The 21,863-nt window shown below is 40.5% G+C and overlaps 1 long non-coding RNA gene across 4 annotated transcripts in view; it reads right to left on the reverse strand.

The window, feature by feature from the left end:
* Positions 1–17,427: 17,427 nt before the first annotated feature.
* The window catches only part of LOC129510298 (uncharacterized), a 65,544-nt gene continuing 61,108 nt past the window's right edge, over positions 17,428–21,863 (reverse strand). For all 4 annotated transcript variants that reach the window (XR_008664564.1, XR_008664565.1, XR_008664563.1 and 1 more), the window contains 3 exons: positions 21,342–21,466; positions 20,221–20,264; positions 17,428–18,996 (listed from right to left, as the gene is read on the reverse strand). This is a non-coding gene — a long non-coding RNA (uncharacterized LOC129510298). The remainder of the gene's footprint in view (positions 18,997–20,220; positions 20,265–21,341; positions 21,467–21,863) is intronic.

Raw genomic sequence — 21,863 nt, forward strand, 5'->3', positions numbered from 1 at the left:
GCATTAACTGGAAATCAAATAAAGCAATAGTAAAATTTATTAAATAGATCACAATGCATACATTATTTCCTAAAGAAATTTATTTTATACATTCAAAATACAGTAAATCAATTTTTGTTTAATCACGGCTAATCCTTACAACTTCTTAATGAGGAAGATACTAATATTCTACAAACATGATTTTATAAATGAGAAAATCCAAGCTCTAAAAAAGTATGCCCAAGGTTATACAGGAAGTGCAAGGTCCAGGATCCTAACACAGGTAATCTGACCACTTGTCATATCTTCTGTAGGCTTAAGATAATCAGCCCCTTGAGCAATGGTGGTGTCTTTTTCTTTCTTTACATATTTATTTTTTATATATATTTTTCATTTGCTCGCTTTTCCCTGTACACTGTTCCTGGGCAAGGTACATTTTAGTATACATAGTTAATGGTATGTATTCAGCTTCTATTAACCCCAGCTCTCTAAAACCTACATTTCTATACATTTATGGTAAGCAACACTTAACCGGTAATTATACTGACCCCTAAGACACTGCTAGGTAATAGTCATCTGAAGCATCACAGAAAGATAAAATTATACCCATGTATAGCTTGAGCTACAGATTAGTATCTCCAACTGCTAGGTGATTTGAACAACTCTCTGTGTAGGTCTTATAGACACCAGGATTATATCACATCCCATATGAAATTAACTTTTTCATCTGCTCAGAATTTCTCTTCATTGCCGAGCTTTCCAACTAGACTCCAGAGAGTCACCCACAAAAACATTTTTCATTCACCCCCATATGGTCAGCAGAGTATCCATTCTACCTGCTAACTATCCATTCCATTCTCTCCTTTACATCTTCAGTGCCTTAGTGCTGACCCTTATTTTCTTTTGCCCAGAAGATTTTAACAACTGGGTTACAGGTTACCTTGCATCCAGTCTGTCACTAGGGGCATTCTTCCTCCCGGGTGCCCAGAGTTTCTTTCTGAAGTAGAAACCCTTCATTTCTTAAAGACTGAGGACAGCTATCCCTACCTTAAAGAAGTATTTTCCACTGTGCCGCTCTGCTGTGGATCGTCCTTCTTTTTTTTTTTTTTAAATATAATCACTCTTACTTTTTTCTTTTTATTTATTTATTTATTTATGATAGTCACAGAGAGAGAGAGAGAGGCAGAGACACAGGCAGAGGGAGAAGCAGGCTCCATGCACTGGGAGCCCGATGTGGGATTCGATCCTGGGTCTCCAGGATCGCGCCCTGGGCCAAAGGCAGGCGCCAAACCGCTGCGCCACCCAGGGATCCCGTGGATCGTCCTTCTAATACTGCATGCATTCATTCACAGGTTCACCTTCCCTACAAGGTTATCAGGCCCTTTTATATTTGCATTTGAAGTACCCAGCACAGTTCCTAGCATATTGTGGAAACTCAACAAATGTTGATTTGAAGGCATATTTCATTGTCTTCTAATTCAATATCTTATAGAGAGTAGGTGTCAATGCATATTTGTCATCAAATTTCTCAAGAGAGGTCAAACTGACTTTAAAGAATATGTAATCTAGGGATGCCTGGGTGGCTCAGCGGTTGAGCGTCTGCCTTTGGCTCAGGACGTGATCCTGGGTCCTGGGATCCAGTCCCACATCAGGCTCCCTGCATGGAGCCTACATCTCCCGCTGCCTGTGTCTCTGCCTCTCTCTCTGTGTCTCTCATGAATAAATAAATAAAATCTTTTTGAAAAATTAAGAATATGTAATCTAGAGGGGTTACAGACGAAAGAAAGAGATTTTCCCACAGGAGATGTACCTAAGGTCGTGCACTTGCTCAAGAGTCTAGCTAGGTCAGCTAACCCAGCTAGCAGTATGGTTATTCCTCCCTGCCCCAAACTTCATGAGCACCTGCTGCATCTGTACCTCACTAGAAAAGAACAGGCTTCTCCCAAAGAGGAAAAGACAGACTTTTTAACCCCAGATACAACTTACCAGTGGAAGGCACTAGTATGCCCAAAGCACAGCGCTGGACACCACTGAGGGCGTGTCCTCACCCAAAAGTATCTGGTACCCGATGGCTCCAAGAGTTACAGTAACTTCCTTACTACTCACCAGTAGGTGGGATTCACTGAGAAACAGCGTAGCTCTACAATGCCCAGAAGAAGTTAATTTCCAGAGTTGTGTCAAATCCTTTTCAAGGATGTGGCAGATCTATAAGTGACTCTGCCACTTTCCACCTGGGCAAGCTGTTTCACCTCTGGACACAGCCTTATCCTCATCTGTTGGATGTTGGATGAGGCAGCACTTGAAACCATTTAACACCTTGCTCGGCACATAGCAGGCAATCAGTAGGAGTATATTGCATTTGATTCTGCTCCTCCCAAATCTTACGGTTTATAAAAATGAAAAGAGGAACCGCTTACATGAAATTAATAACCAACTCAAAAATCTGTTACTAAGTGTATTTTGGACAGATCTATTTGTCTCTGCCATTCTCCGTGTTAAATTAAAATTAAAACACACTCTTTAAAAAGCCTTCCTCATTCAGCAGAACAACATGCAGAATTATGCATGCAAGCCACACATTTTAGTGCTGACTCAACTTCTGGCACAAAGTTTGGCAGTTTGAGACCTCAATGTATTTAAGGTAAGGCCTTGATAGAACACAGACATCAGTGGTTCTGTCACTGGAGAGTTAGAAATTCTGGTTGGAATCTAGCAGGACACAAATGTCTCTTTTGTAAGGTTGGGACCTTTCAAGTTATTTCCCATCTTTTTGTTTGTTTGTTTGTTTGTTTGTTTTTATAGGTTCCATCTATTCATTCATGAGAGACACAGAGAGAGAGGCAGAGACATAGCTAAAGGGAGAAGCAGGCTCCCTACAGGGATCCCAGGACCCCGGGATCATGACCCGAGCCAAAGGCAGATGCTCAACCACTAAGCCACCCAGGTGCCCCTATTTCCCATTGTTTTGTGAGGGAGTCAGATGCATTAGGCAATTTTAAGCAAACTGGACAGGGCACAAGCCCAGTTCGCAGTGGGGCTCAGACCAAGTCAGACACAAAGGCATGAGCTGCTGGCAGATAAGGACACTAGCTCTCAGGAGCATGCATCCTCCCAGCATTGGAGTTAATAAGGCCACTGGTTCACTCCTATTCCTTTCCAGAGACTATCATGATCAATTTGCATGATGATTATGGGAAAAATTAAAACAGTATTCCCAAAGATCAAGTTAATAAGGCTTTTGAGACTTGGAGCTTCCTGGAGGAGAAAGGTATATTTTTCTCTGAAAGGAGGGCAAGCATTTGAGATTAGCTATGGTTTGGTTCAATGAAGCAATGGTAGATTCCGACAACCAATTTTTTCTTTATTCATAGCATCTTACACCTCGATGAGACCTCTCTCCCCTAAGAGCACGTAATAAGGGACACCTGGGTGGCTCTGTGGTTGAGTATCTGCCTTTGGCTTAGATCATGATCCCAGGGTCCAGGATCAAGTTCCACATCAGGCTCCTTGCGGGGAACCTGCTTCTCCCTCTGCCGTGTCTCTGCCTCTGTGTGTGTGTGTCTTTTATGAATAAACAAAATCCTTTTTTTTAAGAGCATGTAACAAATTTAATACAGATTCAGAGGGAAGTAAGAAAGAGCAGTATCTGAATAAAGACAGGAAAAGTAATGCATTAGCGGAATACTCTTGTGGTTGAAAAGCCATTTGCTCCTCCTTTCTGTGAGAGATCCTACATTTCCTAGATTAGAACTAAAAGTCATTCATTTCTTTTTTTAACTTTTTTTAAAATTTTAATTCAATTTGCCAACATATAGTATAATACCCAGTGCTTATCCCACCTAGCGCCCTCCTCAGTGCCCGTCACCAATCACCCAGTCACCCCATCCCCTACCCACCTCCCCTTCCACATCCCTTTGTTTGTTTCCCAGAGTTAGGAGCCTCTCATGGTTTGTCTCCCTCTCTAATTTTTCCACTCAGTTTTGCTCCTTTCCCTTATACTCCCTTTCACTATTTCTTATGTTCCATATATGAGTGAAACCATATGATGATGGTCCTTCTTTGATTGAGTTATTTCACTCAGCATAATAATACCCTCCAGTTCCATCCATGTCAAAGCAAATGGTGGGTATTCATCCTTCCTGATGCTGAGTAATATTCCATTGTATATATAGACCACATACATCTTTATCCATTCATCTGTTGAAGGACATTGAGGGTCCTTCCACAGTTTGACTATTGTGGACATTGCTGCTATTAACCTTGGGGTGTAGGTGTCACAGCTTTTCACTATATCAGTATCTTTGGGGTAAATACCCAGTAGTGCAATTGCTGGGTCATAGGGCAGCTCTATTTTTAACTTCTTGAGGAACTTCTACACTGTTTTCCAGATTGGCTGTACCAGTTCACATTCCCACTAACAGTGCAAGAGGGAAGTCATTCATTTCTCCTTTGATACTTCAAGCCCGCCTAAGAAAGAGACATCAACAGCGATGCCCCTCCCTCCTTAGAAGCCACAAATCTGTCCTTAGTGCCTCACTAAAGGCGAACGCCTCACATACAGAGCAATTCCTTGTTCCATTCAGTTTTTACCCTGTTCCTGTATTTTCTGTGAAACTAGATCCTGCTTTTTCCTTCTAAAGAGTCTTGCACTTTCTGCCCCATAGAGAAAGCATGTAACCACCTTGGCAGCTGCCTTGGAGGATGAAACCCATGAAAACAGTCCCCATTCTACTTTCCCTCTGATAGCATCTGCTCTTCATAGGCAGTCATGGTCAAAAGCTTAGCTGATTAAGGGGGAAATAAACAAGATCTACTTTCTTAAGATGGCTTTTCTCGGTATTACTGCAAAATGGGACAAAATAAAAATGCAGAACAGGAGACTGTGCTGCTCTTTCATGCAGTATAGATTTTACTTTTAGCATCTAAGTTGTCTTTGTAGAATTAGCAACAAGAGAGGTAGTTACACCAACAAATACTCTGTATCTCAACTAACTTTCCCTGCAAATAATTCTCAATGCCTCTGTTTCATCATGCTCACCTAATGGTGGGGAGTCCCATGTGTGTAAAGACATACACATCCTTCATTAATAATTTGTGTTACTATTTCTCCATGCTTTTCCTGAATCCATGTTACTGTTGATACCCCATAGTTCCACCAAACAAACAAACAAAAACAGAAAGACCCCACCTGTAACAGTTTGTGTCCAGTAAACCTAGAAAGAATGAAATAATATATTCTTTCTCAACAATGGACTCTGAGGAAGAAACATTTTTAAGAAGACAAGAGGCTCAGTGTTTGAGCATCTGTCTTCAGGTCAGGGTGTGCTCCTGTCCCGGGATTGAGTCCCACATCGGGCTCCCTGCATGGAGCCTGCTTCTCCTCCCTCTTCCTATGTCTCTGCCCTTCTCTTTGTGTGTCTCTCGTGAATAAATAAAATCTTTAAATTTTTTTTTAAAAAAAGGACAAGAGGAGGGTCCCCTGAGTGGCACAGTCCATTAAGCATCCGAATTTTGGTTTCAGCCCAGGTCATGATCTCAGGGTCATGAGATTGAGCCTGGTGTCAAGCATTGCATTGGGCTCTATGCTCAGAACAGAGTCTGCTTGAGATTCTCTCTTTCTCCCTCTGATCCTCCTGTTTGTGCTCTCTCTCTCTAAAATAAATAAATAAATCTTTTTAAAAAAGATTTAAAGAGAGAGAGAAAGAAAGCACAAGGAGGGGGAGTGGCAGAGGGAGAAGCAGGTTCCTCGATGAGCAGGAAGCCCAATCTGGAGCTTAATGCAAGATAAATGAATCTTTAAAAGAAGAAGGATCAAAAAACAAAAAACAAAAAAAAAAAAAAGGAAGAAGAAGAAGAAAAAGGAGAAGGGAGGATACTGGTGTGGTGAGTTTTTATATTTTACCTACAATTTATCCATTATGTCTTGCCAATGACAAAAGTCATTCTCAACACAGCAATGCCTGTAATAAATTGAGTTGAAAACATTTCCCAAGCACACACAATGTGCCCAGCACTGTGTAAAGCAAGATCCAGCTTCTACTGGGCCCAGCAGCTGGTGCTGGATACACCCACCTGGAGGGAAGGTGTCCTTTTTTATCATCCTTCCCAAAGGGCACAGTTTTCTGATCACCGTATTTGACTGAGATAGCTCAGGGCATAGGCATGTAGGAAGCTTGTGATCTAATAGTTAATTTAGTGGCAGGTGATATAAATTCCTCAAAAAGCAGTCTTTAGGGATCAAAGGCAAACAGTGAAGTGGCCATTACCTCCCTTTTATAGTTTCTATATCTAGTCATTGGGGCAAGCATAAAGATGCTGTTATGTTCAATCCTCTTAACTCTATGAGGTTCATCTTCCAGATGGGGAAAACAAGGCCCAGAGAAGTGAATCAAGTTACCTCCTTAGCACCCAGTAGCTAATAAGAGACCCTAAGATCCTGTTTCCTGCCCCCCAAGTAGAAGAGCTTAGAAGAAGGAAGGTGGGGAGGTCTGATTGGAACATGTGGTATTTAGCACTAATCTCTAATGCCCAGCACAACTCTTGGCACAATGTGCACTCTCAAGAAATCCTTCTTGAGCTGAACCTGGAAAGGAAGGCTGGAGAACTTAGATATTTTTGAGCATGTCTGGGAGGCGCCTCAGGTGTCACAAAGAAGGAGGTGCTCGCTCTCAGGATGGCCTCCCTCACATGGCTGTAGGGCCCGCCCTCTTCCCTCACCCAATCCTCACTGTCCCAACATCATTCTAGGGGTCAGGGACTTTTCTTTCCAAGTCTCATGGGCCAGTGGAAGTTCTGAGTGCTCACTGAAGTCTCCCCTCAAGCCCGCCAATTGGCCCTTCTTGTTCACTACCATACCTGTACAGAGAGACAGGAAACCCCTTGAGGAAAAAGCTTCCCATCCATCTTCCTGGTGGTCTTTCATTTCTTTGCCAATAAGGCGATCTGCTTCACAACACACTTCGATATATTTGACATCTGTCATAAAACCCAGGTCAGGCATATCTGTCTTCTGTTAAAATAAGCCATTCTACAGAGGCACTTCCTCTGTTGTTAAGGCCCCACCAGAAATAATTATTGACATATTGTCCACATGTCCAGCCAACCCTCTTAATAAGAGCCATAAATTATGGGTCCTGGTTCCCCCCACTCCTGTGGAGAAACCAAGTAACACTTACAGGACCAGAAGGAGACACCATGATATTAAAACATGAATGGGAAGCTGTAGCTGAAGTGACTGGCTTGAAATGAATACCTTTCTTTAACATCTTTCAAAAGTTAGTGACTGTGGCAATACACAGCTGTTTCTTTGTGATGAGGCATAAATTTTCTCATAACACTTTACCCAGCTGATGCTTATGCACAGGCAGTGCAGAAGAAAGCAAATAGAAGTTTTCTGAGTGGCAGTGATTTCTCTCTAGACATCACATGGCTCAGTCTTTGGGGAAGTTACTTATCAGGAAGATTTCAGACACTTAGACTCGGAGTGCAAACGTGGGAAAGAAGCACTATTCACTTCTGATTCTTGCTGCTCCTTTGAGAGGCACCCATGGAAGGAGCAGGTCTAAGGTTCCCCCCAAAGACCTGCCAGTTGGTAAACTTGTCACACGATTAGTAAAATCACTACTATGCTCAAATGTGTTATAGTCCCTTTGAGCCTCTGTGGGCCAAGTACATACAGTAAAATATATACTGCTTCATCCTTGGGAAGAGAATGTGGGCATGCATACCTCTCCCTGCTAATCAGGAAGGAAGAATAGAGATGACTTTTATGAAAGAAAGGGGACTCTAGAAACACACATGCTAACTTTGCTGTATTGTTGTTGGAGGATTCCTTTTAGAAGATGCTTGCAAATGTGTCCCTGTGGAAATGATTGCCAGGGAAGTAACATGTTAGCAGTCCAGATGTGGCGCACAGAACAAAACATGTTAGTCGAAACAAATGTTTTACAAAGGGAAAGAGCCATTTGTTGGGATAGATTAGGGTCAACCTGACCATGTGAGCAACCCAAATAGCTACTTGGTGGGCGTGTGTCTGGGAGCAGGGGTGTTGATACATAACAAAGCAATACAAAGATTAAGAACTAGAAGTGCCCTTTTGTTGGGCCTACCAGGGTAGATAGACTTTAAAAACATCCAAAGATCCATCGGAAGAAACTATGTTCTTCCCACACCCAGAAGGATCTTTTAAGACCAGAGGAAATGTGTGCAGATAGGAGAGAAGCCCCCAGCTACCGACTAGTGGACACAAAAAATTAATATTTCTGGCTGGCAATGTTCTTTAAGGGTCCTTATTTTCACCCAACTATTGAACAGATGCCAGACATTTTTGTTTGCACACACACAACCTATTTGCTCCATGCTAAAATGAGAAATTGACTGTCTTGTTCAAACTGGGATAAATTGCTGAAAGAAATATAAGTGCTTAAGTGTCTTCTTCAGGATCAGGAAATCATCTATCATTTGGACTTTGAGTTGGAGCATTATAAAGAAGAAACTTGTTCTTTACGATTATGCTACTAAACTAGGAATAAAGACCGCTGTTGAGAGAGATGTTTTAGCAGTATCTGGATGAGAGATTAACTCTAGGAGAGGCAGAGGAAATCACTAATTTCCCCTTGTCCACCCCACTCAACTCAAACCACCCGAAACTGTCAGTGGATTTGAAATGAGAGGAAGCAGCTAATTTGATGACCAGGAAAAAACACTGATGCTTAAGGATGTTGAGATAAGGGTAAGGTAACAGGTTTCTAACCATGAGCAGATCAGTTGCAGAAGTCAAAAAGCACCAGCAGTGCCAGCAGACTCAAAATGATCAGTCTTTAACATTCCATCCACACCACAGGTTTCCAAAGAGTAGTGTCTCATCTCAAGGAGGCATCCATGTCCCCACAAAAGTGGGAATTATACTTCTTTACCAGGGTTTGTCCCAGACAAGCATGTCAAGTGCTGGCCAAGACTTCCTAGCTTTTCAACAGACGAAGTAGCGTCCATTTCCAAACTCAGCGAAGGGACTGTCATCTGTTGGTTGGTGGCGCATTGCAGTGCTACAGTGTGAATGGTGGCTGAACAACAGGTATCCTGAGATGTGCAGAGAGCAGGAGCCTCTTACCCCTGCTTGCTTTCCCTTTCATGTATAAAGGGCCTCCACGGGAGGACTTCACTGAGTTCGGTGCCAATGATAATGGAATTCATGCCAGGAATGCTGTTCATTCTCCACCGCAACCACTGGGTGATTGACATCCTATAGAACTTTAAACTTTTCACATCAAGGCCTTGTTGCTTACTTTGGGGGTTGGAGAGGGGACCTATCCCACTGAATGCCATCTACACATAGCCCATGTCTTGTGGAAGAGTTATCCCAACTTTTCACCAGGTTTTGACATGTTGTCAGATGCCCCTGTTTGGATGGAATTGGCAGCCCTTTCCATATGACTGAATATAAGACAACATATTGTTTCTCCTTGAGAAATGGCTCATTTCTGCAACGTGGACGAAGAGCTGGGTTCCGATCCCAGGGACCACTTTGGTGCTCGCTGCCCATGTGCAAAGAATGAAATGATCTCCTGTCCATAAATGATGACTTCTCTCATTTCAGCAATACCACTAACCCATAAAGGTCTGTGCCCAAACCCCCAGCCTGCCTCCTTCCATTTCTGCAATTGTGATTTTCTTTTCATCTCGTGCAGCACAGAAAGCAAATGACATGTGTTCAGGTTTTATGCTAACAAGGTCCTTCGCCTCGTCTTGCTGATTTTTAAATGCCCTAAGACCACGTACTTCTACTGTGCTGTCTTCTCTGCCTAAGCCCAAATCCGTGCCCGTAGGTGAAGGATGACTGGATACTATTACCCCGATAGCTGATGATAATAGTTCTACATCCCTTGTTAAGCTTCTTAAGTTACTTCTTCACTTTGGGAGTACTTAGCATATCTTTTTCTAAAAACCATACTCAGTGTGCCTTAGGTAAAGTAAGATTTGATAGGACGTTCACGGGAGATTATCTAGGACTAAGCCGCCAAGCGAACATCTCAGCCTCACTCAGCCGGGCTCTCCATAAGTGCAACTTAATAAACCTCTCAGGGGTAAACTGGGTCACTTGATGTTGTTTCAGAACATCTGGAAAATAGTCATTGGGGTGGGGCGGGCTGTAAAAGCTCTTTGTGCTCGGGCTCAGGGGATAGAATGAAAACATGGATGTGACACATACCAAATGATTCTAAAACATCCACTTGTTTGTAAGTACCCCAACGACTCATTATCTGCTCTCACTTCAAATAAGAGGGGTTTGGCGAGGGCACGGAGTTCAGATGCATGTTATTGCTCCTGCACGAGCTTAAAATCCCTTTGCTGGCATTTTTAGGCCATTGGCAAGCTAACTGTGGCTGAAAAGAATACCCATTTTCCATGCCTCCCCAGCGGGAGCTCTGCAGGACCAAAGGCAAGTAGAGGACCGAGGCCCTGGAAACAAGGAGGCCAAGAGTGACAGGCAGGTACCTCCAGGCAGAGACACTGAATTGCCTCTATTCAAATCTATTTCCAGGCGAACTGGAAACATGACCATGCATTACAAATGGCTAGCAAATTGCCCTTCCTAAGGCACTTCATTCATTGGATGTGGTGCTTTTGTAAAGGTACAGATGTAGACATTTCAGGAAAGGAAAGTCCTTCCTTAAGTGTCTTGAATTCCAAGCGGGGGAATTTCTCAAGTGATTGAGGAATGTGGTTTATAGTTCTCACTTGCCTTAAAATATTAATTAAGAACCAAATGAGAGCTTTTCCTTAAGGGGTGCACTGTGAGTTGAGCTAGCTGGCCCTCAATGCTTTAGCCATATATTCAATCTCCACCTTGATTAGCACAGGTGCAGGCTGTTCCTTCAAATTAAGACAATATCCTTATAGTGATGAACCATATTGGCCATCTATCTTCCTCTTGTGATCTGGCTCTCATTGAGCTAAAATGAGGCCATTTCTTCTGCCTGTGGCTGATTAAACACAGAGTAAATCCACATCTCCGAGGAGGCTCTAATGCTTCTCCACAGAGCCCGTGTCAGCCCTGCCCGCACCTGCAGGCTTCAGCTCCTCTGCTTCCCTCATAAACCGGAGCATCTGTTTCAGAGAGGTGGTATGTTTCTTTCATCCAGTGTATCACTGTGGTCAGACCCAGTGCAGCTTATTTGGTATGCAAGGCTGCCTACTGTGCCGCAGGTAACAAATGGTCCCCAAGGAAGTCTTGTTCTCATCAAGAGTGAAAAGGACACCGCTTTGGACAAAAACCTGTGCCTTTGCTGGAAGTCTCCATAGCTCACAACCGATGGTCTTCTTTTAATAAAAACAGGTCAGAAAACACCAAGGGGAATCTTTGAGATAAGGCAATCTTGTATTCATTAATTTGTTTATTCTTTTTTCATTCATTCAACGAATCCTCATTGTGTACTCCTTAAATACTTAATTACCACTGTGAGGAGTATCCCAAAAAAGAAGGAGCTCTGGGAGTATATAAGAGGGTGCCTGATGTTTTTTAGCTTCAGGGAAGATTTCCCTGGGGAACTGATATTTGAGCCAAGACCTAAAGGACAAGAAAGAGTAGTGAGTTAATAAAAAGATGAAAGAGTATTTTTCAGCCCAGGACACAGCATATTCAAAGGTCCTGGGGTGGAGGGGTAGCACTTGGCCTATCTGAGCCCAGTGAAAAGGAGAATGTCTAAAGATAAGGCTGGTTACATGGCAGGGATCAAATCAGGCAGGGCCTTGAGGCTGAGTTAAGGAATTAGAGTTTTATCTCAAAAGCTTGATTGTAACCAGTGGTTTGTAAGCAGGAAAGTAAATGATATCACTTCCTATCTTTTATTGAGGAGGAGCAATGTTATTCTTTCCTTGCCAGGCACTGTATAGATTTGTCATTTATGGGCAGCCTGGGTGGCTCAGTGGTTTAGCACCTGCCTTCAGCCCAGGGTGTGATCCTGGGGACCCAGGATCGAGTCCTGCATCGGACTCCCTGCATGGAGCCTGCTTCTCCCTCTGCCTGTATCTCTGCCTCTCTCTCTCTGTGTCTCTCATGAATAAATAAATAAAATATTTTTTGAAAAGATTTGTCACTTATGATATCCAAAGTTTCCAGCATTCTTTCAAGGTGGGTATTTTTAGCCACCTTATAGGTAAAGAAACTGAGGTTCAGAGAGGTAAGTGACTGGCCAAGATCACACCCAGGTCTGGTCCCATGTGGAGCCAGGTGCTGGCCAGGCCAACCTCATACCCAGGTTTTTTCCCTTGCATCACACTGCCTTCCCACACATAGACTGAACATGTTATTGCTAAACATTTATGACATTTACGTAACATTACTTTTTCTGATTGTGATTTTGAGAGAATTTCCTATTTATTGATTGATAATGTTTTAATAATAATTAATAGCTTCATGTAAATCATAATAGAATTAAAGATAGAATAGACCCACCTTATCTCTTAAGAAAGGAATCCTGATGTCAAGGTCATCATTAGGGAACAGCTGAAAGCTAAAGACCTGGAATTAGATTGAACTGGGTTTAAATCCCAGCTTGTCTTGTTATTGACAGTGTGATCTAGAACAGGTGGATGAAAATGCTGAGGCTCAGTTTAATCCTCAATCAATTGATAAATTATCACCACATTCACTTGGTGGTTGTGAGTGTTAAATAAGATAGTTAATCAAACCAACTTTCCAAGTTTCTGAGACACTCCATCCACAGTAGCCACTATCACAACCACCCCTACCATTGTCATGTTATACATTATGATTAGTGTTGTCATTGGCAGCATCATCATGGTTAGTTAACTAATTTACCACATTAGTGGGACATTGAACACCCCACCTCTTTCTCCTAGTATGTGCTTTTTGGCCAGTTGCAAGGATATCGTTCATTCTCCTGCTCTCACATTACTGAAAAGAAGGTGCCCTAATCCCTGGCAGGTAGCTGAAGACCAAGTCTAACTGGGAAGCCAAGCAGCAATTAAATTTAATAATGTTGGAAAACAACACAAAGGAATTCCAAAAAAAAAAAAATGAAACAACTTTGCAAAAGGAGATACTTGATGGAGATATGTAGATATGGGGCATTTAAAATGTAAGTCCCTTTTTAAATAAATAGCTATAATGGATAGAAGGACTCTGTTCTTGAGAACTGCTTGTCTTGAGAGATCTTTTAAATTATGCAAGGCATCAAATGGATCATTTTTCACCATGAACAAAGAGTTTACATAAAATGTTATATAAACAGCACATAGATGCTTATATATGTGATGCAAGTTTGCTCTCAAAGGATCTCAAATATCTAAATCCAGAAAGACATCTGGGCAAAGCCGTCTGCTGCCTTGATGGTTACCTAACACCACACCACTCTTGACATGGTAGCCAGGTTTACATAGCAGTTTCACAAAAATTACTTTTTAAATATAACAATGCCAGCAAAGCCACTCGTCCAGTGCTTGGCACACATGCAGCCTTTTATAGATGTTAGCTATTGCAATAATAAAACAAAAATACTTCAGATTGAACAACCTTCCCATCCCCTTTTCTTTACTGAGATACAATTGACCTATAACATTTTGTAAGTTTAAGGTGTGCTATATGATCATTTGATATACATGCATTTTGCAAAATGATTACCATAATAGGGCTAGTGAACACCTCCTCATCACCTCACATAATTACCTTGCTTAGGGGAAGGGAACATTTAATATCTACTCTTAGTAAGTCTCAAGTACATAATACAGTGTTGTTAACTATAGTCACCATGTTGTACGTTAGATTCCCAGAGGTCGTTCCTCTTATAATTGGGAATTAATATCTTTTGACCAACATCACCCCATTTCTCCCAGCCCTGAGCCCCTGGCAACCATCATTCTAACTCTGTCTCTGAGTTTTGGCTTTTTTAGCTTCCACATATAAACAAGATCAGACAATATTTGTTTTTCTCATCTAACTTATTTCACTTAAAACAATGCACTCAATGTCCATCCATGCTGTCTAGAACGGTAGGATTTCCTTCTTTCTCATGGCTAAGTAATATTTATACAACTGTATTATTTCTATTTTTGTACACTAGATTCCAGAAATGTGTGTGTGTGTGTGTATATATATATATATATATATACACATCACAACATCTTTATCCATTAATCCATAGACAGACACTTAGGATGTTTCCCAGTGTCTCTGCTGTTGTGAATAATACTGTGTTGAACACTGGAGTGCCGATGTCTCACTGAGATCCTGATTCCATTCCCTTTGGATATATACCCAGAAGTGGGATTTGTGGATCATAGGATAGTCTATTTTTTATTTTTTAGAGGAGTATCCAAACTGTTTTCCTTTTATTTTAATTTTTATTTACTTAACAGAAAGAGAGAATGAGAGCACAAGCAAGGGGAGTGGCGGGCAGAGGGAAAGGGAGAAGCAGGATCCCCATGGAGCAGGGAGCCCAATGCAGGGCTCGATCCCAGGACCCTGGGATCGACCTGAGTGGAAGGCAGACACTTAGCTGACTGAGCCACCCAGGTGCCCCTCCGAACTGTTGTCCATAGTGTTTCTGCCACCTAACATTTCTACCAACAGTGCAGGAGAGTGCCCTTTTCTCCATTTGTTCACCAACATTTGTCACCTCTTGTCTTTTTAATAACAGCCCTTCTAATAGGTGTGAGGTTATATCATTATGATTCTGATTTCCATCTCCCTAATAATTAGTGATGTGTAGCACCTTTCAATGTACCTGCCAGCCATTTGTATGGCTTTTTTGAAAAAAACGTCAATTTAGGTCTTTTACCTGTTTTTTAATCAGAATGTTTGGTTTTCTGTTATTGAGCTTTATGAGTTTCCTAAATATTTTGGATACTAATTCCTTATCAGATATATGGTTTGCAAATATTTTCTCCCCTTCCAAATGTTGCCTTTTCATTTTTTTTATTGTTTTATTGCTGTACAGAAGACCTTTCATTTGAAATAATCCCACTTCATTGCTGTTTTTGTTGTGTGTGCTTTGGGTGTCATATTCAAAAAAACATTGCCAAGGCCAATGTCGAGGAGCTTTTTCTCTATGGTTTCTTCTAGGAGTTCTATAGCTTGGGGTCTTATGTCAGGTCTTTCATCCATTTTGAGTTCATTTTTATGAATGGTGTTAGATAAGGATCCAATTTTATTCTTTTGTATATAATTATCCAGTTTCTCCAACACGAGTTATTGAAGAGACAACCCTTTCTCTGTTGACTATTCTTGGTTCCCTTGTCATACAGTAGTTGACTTTATATGTGTGGGTTTATTTCTGGGCTCTCAATTTATTTCCATTGGTCTGTGTCTATTTTTAGGCCAGTACCGTACTATTTTGATTACAACAGCTTTGTAACACAATTTGAAATCAGGACATATGATGCCTCCATTTTGGTTCTTCTTTCTCAACATTGCTTTGTCTACTTGGGGTGTTTTGTGGTTCCATATGAATTTTAGGATTTTTTTTCTGTTTTTGTGAAAAATGAGACAGGAATTTTGATATGAATTGCATTGAATCTATAGATGGCTTTGGGTAATGTGGACATTTTTTATAATATTAACTCTTCCAATCCATGAACATGGGATATCTTTCTCTTTACTTATCCTCTTCAATTTTTTTTCATCCAAGTCCTATAGTTTTCCAGGTAGAGATATTTCATGATTTATTTCTAAGTATTTTATTGTTTTTGGTTTTGGTGCCATTGTAAATGTGATTATTTTCTTCATTTCTGTTTCAGATATATTTGTGTTAGTGTATAGAAATACAACCAATTTCTGTACATTGATTTTTGTATCCTGAAACCATACTGAATTCTTTTTTTAACCCTGTGAGGTTTCTGATGGAGTCTGTAGGATTCTCTACATATAAAATCATATCACTTATAAGCAGACATAATTCTACTTTTTTCTTTCCAATTTAGATGCCCTTTCTTTCTTCTCTTTCTGGTTTGGGTGTTATTTTTGTTTTGTTTTGTTTTGTTTTTTGTTTTGGTTTGTTTGGTTTGGTTTGGTTGGTTTTTGGTTTTTGGTTTTTGTTTTGCCTAATTGTTCTGGTTAGGACCTCCAGAACTATGTTAAACCAGAGGGGTGAGAGAGGCACCCTTGCCTTGTTCCTGACCTTAGAGGAAGAGCTTTCAACATTTCACTGAAATGACCTTTGTTTGGTTGGTTCAATTGTAGCATAGTTGACATACAATATTATATTCATTTCAAGTGTACAACAGAGTGATTCGGTGCTTCTATATATTATGCAATGTTCACCATGATAAGTATATCCAGTCAACTCCTGTGTTTCACAAATGATAGAACTGTGGTCCAAAGAGGTCATGGAACTTTCACAATATTTTATAGCTACTAAGACCAGAGCCTACCTGTGAGCACATTAAGGAGTTCAAGCAATCTAAACTGAAATAACCAGAAAGTTTCATCCAGCATGGTTACCTCTCTGGAAAAGATATGCCCATTTCATGGGACATGTCTTTTCATCACATGAATCCAGCTTTCATTCCTTTCTTCTCATCTATCCCCACTAGTTTATATATTCTGTAAAGGCAGGTACAGTGCACATGTCACTTTCCACCATATTTCCACTATCAACACAGCCACCTGCATATTGTAACATGTACTCATTAAACCATTTGTCAAATTGGATGGTAATGTATTAGGAAGGGACAAGCCAAATTGTTACATTGTCCATCACAGAATTCTGTGCAAGATTTAGTTAAATGTTAAGTCTCTCACTAGGACTCTGAGAGATGAGAACATTTTGTTATTAAAATATTTGCAGCCCAAAAATGCAAGGTAGCAAGCACCCAATCAGTCCTGTTTGCTGTTGTTGACTCATTCTCAATACAATTTTCTGTACATCTGAGAGATAATTCAGTCTGTAATGAGCAAGACCAGGTAAGAGTTAGGTAAAGATGGTCCAGCAACTCAAAGACTGACCCTGAAGTTTAAGTAAAAACTACTACATGATGCAGGCACCCTGAGGACCACTTTCAGAAAGGCCAGAGATTCATTTCCACTAACATTGATTTGGAAACCTCATTGCCAGTCATGCTGAGGTTTGCTCATGGCCATTATGAATGTAGTTTGATGTTCCCCTCTGGGCCAGGAGGTGAGGTACCAGTGGTGATGGAGAAGTCCCGCAGCTCCGTGTCAACTCTCGCCAGCCTGACACATGACTTCAGACATGCCCTTTCCCCAACACCCTTTTGTAATGATGCTCCTCCCATTCAATGTATGGTTTCAGCTCTCAGACTCACAAAAAAGGTGTAGTAGAAGACATGGAGGGATTCACAAATTGCTCTCTTTCTCTGAGGCTCAGGTTTATTGTCTGTGAAATAATGATTGTAAGACTTGTCCAATCCATCTCACCAGATGGTTGTATGAGAGGTCACAGACAGACAGACATCTTCAGGAATATAAAGTCTATACAATTATATACTAGCATTTTATTTCACAAGAGCCTTCCACCAAGTGTTATGGTGAACACCACCACCCAAACCTGCTCTACAGGGCGCTTGTAGTCTAATTCACACATCTAAGTGTGGTGATTTAAAAAAAAAATCATGCACATATACAAACACACACAAATGTTCTGTTACCAAATATCTTCATAAAGGAGTCCAATATAGAACACACTGAAGCACAAGTCAAGTAATCTTTTACTTTGTTTTGAGTTTTTTTTTAATCTTTTACTTTGAATACCCTCAGATCACTTCACTCAGATCGGCATATAAAATTTTACATTTGTAGAAGGAAGGCATAAAGAAACAGAGTCCCGTTGTGTTAAGTTCTATATAACTCAATTTAGAATCAGATATAACTAAAATGGATCAGAAAGATGGCCCAGATTACATATCTGCCTCTTACTTCCTGTACAAGATCAGTATTCCCTAAGTCCACAAGATCACAGCTTGACTGACAGAAGTCATATACTGCAACACAGGGTAAAGGACTTATGTTGACAAAAAGTTGGGATTTTTCCCCTTATCAAAAAAACAGGCATATTTGAAATTTTGCCAAAAGTGCTTAAAATGGATTATATCTACATTTGACTTCGTGGTAAGTGCAAAGACAAAAATCTCTGAAATTTATAAACAAAAGTTTCTTTCTTACTTCAGAGTTCAAGGGAAAAAAAAACCCATAAAAACAGCCTTGACTGACTCTCAGGCATCGTACAACTTCAAAGGCACAAGGATGTCAGATATATTTATTGTTGCTGTAGCTCAAAATTTCCATCCAGCTACATTTAAACATTGAGTCGGAGTTCACAAAAATAGCATCAGCAACATTGCCAGTGAGATCCTATAACCTTAACACAAAGTAAATATGAAAGTAGAAAAGAAATGTAACCTTTTTAAAGTTCTCTCTATGCAAATATCATGCAGAAGTCACTGATTACTGAACACTCTGTCTCTTCAATATCTGAGCCACCCCGACAAACCATCATGGTGAGGTTGTTGTGTTGATCTTTCACAGATTTCTTTAAATTCCTATTCACTTTCTGTGGTGGTCTGTGTACCTACAGTGACCACCTATTAATTGTAGATTTCTTTAGAGTCCGGTATTGTCATAACCACAATGTCACAAAATAAGTTTTTTATTAAATGTCTAGGTCTGTGTACCCTTTGAGCCCAAATCATCATGATACTCAGGTCATCTTCCAAAATGATCCATTAAAAATAAAATATACTAATAGTAGCAACATTTTCATTGAGACCCATAGAGCCACAGGCTCCCTATCTTCTTATCCCCATTTCTTTGCATGAGTTCATGTCCAATGTTGTTGGAGGTCTGGACTGAAAGAGACATATTGTGGAGAACAGACATCCATGAAGACATAAAAAGCCAGGTACCTGGAAGAGGATGCTATGTGTTTCCCGGAGCTGGAAACTCAGTCTGACACTGGAGAGAGACATTGCCGGATGAAGCTGGCAGCTCTATTTTGATGAAAGCCACTGTGAGACTCAGATCCAAACTGTGTTGCCTCCAGGCTGAAGTGATAAAGTGTGACACATGGACAGAAGGACCTTCCCACCTCCCCCACACACACACTCTCCACCACAGACCTCCCAGCAGCTCTGACTTTCCATGCTGAACTGCAGTGGGGACCTGCCAAGCCCAGTGGAATCCAGATGGAGTGATGGAGGGGACCGGGCATGCACAGGAGGTCCTGTGGGTGTCCAGGAAGGGCTCTCAAGAGCTATTAAGGCTAAATTGGTCTTATATGTGCCCACAGCTATGAGACTGAAAAATATCCAGGTTCCCTCTGTGTATGGAATATCGAGCTGAGCATATATCACCCAACCTGTAACATATTAGTCATATTTGCGGAGTCTAAGTTTAAAATTTGGGAATCACCTACAGAATACTTGGCAGTAAGTTACCTAAACTGTTCATCGATCATATGAAGCTGAATGGGGTAGCCTGTCCCTGTGGTTCCTTTCTCTAGGATAGATTGTCTACCAATGCTAACATACCTTTTCTGTGTATTACCAAAAAATTCTGCAGCTATATCTTAATATAGCATCTAAGGATTCCTGATTTGTCACTAAACAATTGCTTAAGCATTAGGTGAATCTGGCTCCCTGTCTTTCGAAGTGCTTCAAGAATTCATAAAATGGAGGCACCTGGGTGGCTCAGTGGTTGAGCATCTACCTTCAGCTCAGGGCATGATCCTGGGGTCCTGGGATCTGAGGCCTACATCAGGTTCCCCACAAGGAGGCTGCTTCTCCCTCTGCCTATGTCTCTGCCTCTCTGTGTGTGTCTCACAGGAATAAATAAATAAAATCTTTCTTAAAAATTCATAAAACCTAAATATTATGGCTCATCTTCATTGTATGATTGCTGTCCGTAATTACGAACGTTAACACATAAGTCTAGAATTTGGCATTCACCATGTCATCTATGACGAAGGATACAAAAATAAGTGCCCTTAATAAACTACTCTAAGAATCTAGGTGTGGAATAAATCAGTAAATCAATGATACAGAATGAAAACTATTTCTTGACATTTTTTTAATATTGCAACATCAGAAGTCACTTATTAACATGAATAACCTGAACAGAGGGAGAAATTTCTGAATTCAGTACTTCTTCCAGCTTCTGGCAGGAGCTCTGGCCAAAAAGAAAGAATCTAAATACCCAGGAAAGTTTTGTTTCATATGCCTGTTGGTTAATTTTTGTTTTTTTATGCAAGAAATCATTAAAATTTATACCTGTAAAATGGTATGACTCCCACTTTCCACAGCATCGCTGTCCCCTGTAACAATTAATAAAGAAGCTAAAGAAGTTGTGTCTTCCCTGAATTAGATAAAACACCCTGATCCAAAGCAAAAAGATTGAATTATTAACAAGTTTTGCTCAATTAGTAAATCAAGGCCTCCCCTTATTCTAGAAATTTGTATGAGATCAAAAGTATAACCTTCCCTTAAACAATACAATTGAGGATTTTTACCCAGTTGTTAATTCAAAAGTATTTTCCTGTGGGGGAAAAAAAACACAAAAAGATCTTACCATGGGTCCATAATTTTGGCATTTTTGAAAGCATGCCTTTGTAAAAAAAATTCCAAAAACAAAGAAAACATTTAAATGCATCAGATTCAACAATCTGCTTATGTTGGTAACATAAGACACACATAGTCTTTCAGGAGGTCCAACTTGAAGGAAAAACATTTTTTTAAAGATATTTTAAAGGACCAGCGACCAAAAACAGAGAGTCTGCTTCAAACTTCTCTTTTTGGTATCAGTGATATATTATATTAGGGAAAAGAAAATGAAAGGCACTCTTGTCAAAATAACTTTTCATCTCCCCTGATTATATCTGTTCACAGGTGTAACAGCTGTAACCAAATTTCATGAAGCAGTTAAACTTCCAGCCTTGATTAAAGATACTGCGGACCAGGCCACATTTATCCTAAAAATGTTTTCCTTTTTTTTTTTTTTTTTTTTTTTTTACTCTTCTGTGGAAAGGGATACGTTCCTCAGTCCCTTATACTGAATATTAGACTCAGTAGATCTTGCCAAATATCATGGAAACCTTTGAAAGAACTGCTCTTATCAACTTGCAAGAAAACGAAATGTGAAATGGGTGTTGCGCAGCAGGGTAGGCTCATGGTATCAAGTGGGATGAAAAAGTACTTTGCAAATGGTAAATAAAGCCCTACATGCATGCAAATTATTCAAACTACTGGTGAAGCTTCCTTCATTGTGATGATGCCAACAGCGACTATGGTGACAATTATATTAACAGTGGCTACCAAATTCTTGAATATTGAATGATTTTTTTGTGTGCCAGCCACAATGCTGAGCACTTTATGTGAATTAGTTTATTACTCACCACAACCAGTGGAGACAGATTATCTTCACTTTACAGATGAACACAGGAAGCTCAGAGAAGTTAAGTAAGTTTCCTAAGGTCACACAGCTCATCAGCCCACGAACACAAAAAGCAGTTCTTCATGCCTTTGTGAAAATGAAAGTGTCAGCAAAGATTCATGAATTATGTCATCATATTATATGACCCAGGAAGCCTGACACATGGTTTAGCACTATTGTGTAGTTACTGAAGAAAAAAGATACACACACATTTTTCAGATACCCAAAGATATGTCAGGTATCCTTGAACTAACACATAGATGTGTTCTCTTTGTTTGACAATGATTCAAATAAGCCATGTAATTTTGCTATGCAAAGGGTCTTTCTAGCATCAAGTAAGCATGCACTAAATGCTTGATAAATGAGCATGCTCCCCAATGTGGCAGTATTTACCTTACTTGTGTGGCACATTACTCAGAAATCTTTGGTTTGCAAATGACAAAAAGTCAACTCTAATCAGCTAAAGCCAAAAGAGGAATTGATT

This window comes from Nyctereutes procyonoides, unplaced genomic scaffold, assembly GCF_905146905.1.
Source record: "Nyctereutes procyonoides isolate TBG_1078 unplaced genomic scaffold, NYPRO_anot_genome, whole genome shotgun sequence".
NCBI classification, from domain to species: Eukaryota; Metazoa; Chordata; class Mammalia; order Carnivora; family Canidae; genus Nyctereutes; species Nyctereutes procyonoides.